This window comes from Phocoena phocoena, chromosome 13, assembly GCF_963924675.1.
Source record: "Phocoena phocoena chromosome 13, mPhoPho1.1, whole genome shotgun sequence".
Taxonomy (NCBI): Eukaryota; Metazoa; Chordata; class Mammalia; order Artiodactyla; family Phocoenidae; genus Phocoena; species Phocoena phocoena.
In genome coordinates this window covers 11,288,357-11,291,603 of record NC_089231.1, presented here as the reverse complement: position 1 = coordinate 11,291,603, position 3,247 = coordinate 11,288,357, and the positions used below count along the sequence as shown (strand labels likewise).

Genomic DNA, 3,247 nt, shown 5'->3' with positions numbered 1-3,247 from the left:
CATAATTAAGTAATAGGTAAAAGGACTAAGGAAATAACATTTTACTCGATTACTTACTATCCAGTGGCAGAGTGTGTTGCTCTGTCTTATCCGTCGAGTCTTTCTGCATTGAATTAGGGCAGCACATTTGTAAGTAAATCTCAGTTTATAGACTTATATGGTAACTTCAGTTTTTTTCATTCTGGTTTCTTGCATCAGTCATGTTAACCTGTATTGATTTTTATAATCTGGAAGAAATTAGATCAGGCCACTTAGAAGTGAGGCTGTTGGTCAGAAAACAAACTAACAAAAGAATTGAAAATGTGACCCACAACACTATTATTTAAAACAGCAGTGCCCTCTACCACTAGCTGTTTATAACTGTGAAACCCGCAAGGCTGTAGAAGCTGAGTCTCTTAAGAAAGCTCATTGCATTCTTTACTTTGAAAAGAGACTCTAGTATAGAATTGAGCCTGATGTACAAGCTGGTAAACACATATTTGGCCAAGGAAAAATATTTACAGTAAAATAGTACCTGTCAGGATTCAGTATTTAATGAACACATTGAAATTAAGATGTATTTAAAGTTTTCAGTTAAAAATTTAACAAACACATCATCTAAAATAACTTCAGCTTTGTGTTAGTTTTTTCTTTAATTTGTAAACCAATTTTTTTTCACTTTTTTAAAATTGAGGTATAATTGACCTATAACATTATATTAGTTCCAGGTGTACAAATAATGATTTGCTATTTGTATACATGGTGAAATGATCACCACAATAAGTCTAGTTGACGTGTCATCATACATAGTTACAACATTTGTTTTTCTGGTGTGAGAACTTTTAAGACCTACTCTTTTTTTTTTTTTTTTTTATGTTTCTCATTTCTCTTTGATCAGGTCTTTATTCAAAATTAGCCGTCCAAAATGATTTGACCTTTGCCGAATAAACAAATTTAAGTTTATGCCGCAGCCTTCTTTTCCTCTGTGGTGGGTTTCTTTTCTGCAGGCTTCTTTTTAGCGGGCTTCTTTTCAGCTGCTTGTTTCTTGGTCACTAGGGACTTTTTTCCCGCCAAAGCCTTTGGCTTCTTCAGCTTCTTAACGCAAACAGCCTCCTTTCCCTTCTTGCCCACCACAGGCTCCTTGCCTGGAACCCCCTTCTCATCTGATTTGGCTTCCAGTGCCGCTGCTGCCCTATCCATCCGGATTTTGTGGTTCCTGGCCTGGCGAAGGATGGTGTTCCGGCGCGTGGTCTTTGCATATGGGTTTAGCTTCAACATGATTCTCAGGTTTTTCAGTGGATTCTTCTTCAGGACTCTGCAATGAATCTTCTTGCGTGGTGCTCGCAGGGCTCTTTGGATCTCTGGGCTTTTCACGATTCTGCTAAGGTCTGTATTGAGCATCTTGTGCATGGGGAAGTGGTAGTTACTCTTGAGGGGAGCAGCTTTACGCCAAGTGCCATACGGCTCCTCTTACTTGCGGAAAGCACTTTCAGTCCAAATGCAGAAACGTCTCACATGCCCCCCAGGAGCAAGTTTCCAAATGTTCAGTTTGCTTATATTAAGCAGAGTAGTTCCAGGGATGTTTCTGAAGGCCTTGATGATACCGTTGTCCTCATTATAGACGATGCAGGGTCCCCTGCGCTGGAAACGGCGACGGTTTCTCACTTTGCCTTTGCCAGGTCTCATTCGCTGCGAGCCGTAGGCCTTTTTTGATATCATTCCTGGCCTTAAGGTTCTTCCGAAGCAAAACAGCCTCCTTGGTCTTCTTGTAGCCTTCAACTTTATCTTCAACTACCAAAGGAAGTTCAGGAACTTCCTCTACATGATGACCTTTAGACATGGCCAGCGCTGGTAAAGCTGAGGCAGCCAACGCAGAGCAGATGACATGTCGCTTCTGCATTGTATTCAGTCTGCAGTGCCAATGTCGCCAGGTCTTGGTTGGCGCAAATATGCGGCCCCCACGACACATATTTCCCAAAGCACCCTGGCCAGAACAGTGAGTGCCGCCACCTCAAACCCTGGGAATTCGAGCCACAGGCCTGCCAGTACCCCAAGAGTCAGCACTGGTTCGATGACCTGCTAATTCACTGACAGCACAGGGCTGTCTGTTGTTTTTGCGCAAGTTGGTGTGAACAAAGTTCACAATATCTGGTCGAATGGGAGCCTTGAACACAGCAGGCAAAGTGACATTTTTGCCAGCTGACTCCCCCTTTTCAGAGTACACTGATATCAGTGGACGAGCACACGCCATGGCGGGAGAGGAGAAGGCCACGCTCCCCCCAGCCCGGCGGCTCCCACAGGAAAAGCAAAATCTACTCTTCTAACAACTTCCAAATATGCAATTTGGTGTTATTAACTATAGTCACCATGCTTTACATTATATCTCCATAATTTTTTAAACCAATTTAAAAAATATAATCTAATGTGCATGTAAATGTAATTTAGGCTGATTTTTAAAAACGTCTTTATCTTAATATTCTTTGATATTCTTTTTAATATTGCTTATTACTCTGTTTATCCTTACAATTTTCTATGCAGCATTTGGGTTGTATATTATTGAACAAAAATGAGCAGTTATAATCTGAAATTAGCAATCATTCTAACCCAATGAAAAACATTGATGAACTTTTGATTAAGAATAAATATTAGTTTTATCATAAAAATATCAATATAATTTTGATAAGTAGATCTTTTTGGATAACATTATTAACATTTAGATTATGAGATTACAGTCGGCCCTTGAACAACACAATTTTGACCTGTGGGGGTCCACCTATACACAGATTTTTTTTCTCAGTAGCAGATACTACAGTACTACATGATTTGAGGTTGGTTGAATCCCTGTATGCCAAAACACAGACAAGGAGGAACCACGTATTCAGAGGGCTGGCTGTGACTTATATGCACACTTTTGACTGCACGGAGGGTCAGCACCTCAAATGCTGCATTGTTCAAGGGTCAACAGCAGTATTCCGTTTCTTTCTTTCTTTTTATAAGCCTGGTTTTTTTTTTGGTTTTTTTGTTTGTTTTAGATTTGGATTTCTCATATGCGAGAGATCTTGTGGAATTTGTCTTTGTCTGACTTATTTCACTTAGGATAATGCCCTTTAGTCCACCCATGTTGTCATAAATGACAAGATTTTATTCTTTTCTATGGCTGAATAATATTCTATTGTCTCCATGTGTTGACCATTGTAAATAATGCTGCAATGGACGTGGAGGTGCATATATCTTTGCAAGCTTCCTTCAGATAAATACAAAGAAGTGG

At 39.9% G+C, this 3,247-nt stretch overlaps 1 pseudogene; it reads right to left on the bottom strand.

Moving 5' to 3' along the window:
• Positions 1–939: 939 nt before the first annotated feature.
• LOC136132898 (large ribosomal subunit protein uL4 pseudogene) lies at positions 940–2,265 on the bottom strand (annotated as a pseudogene).
• Positions 2,266–3,247: the final 982 nt, after the last annotated feature.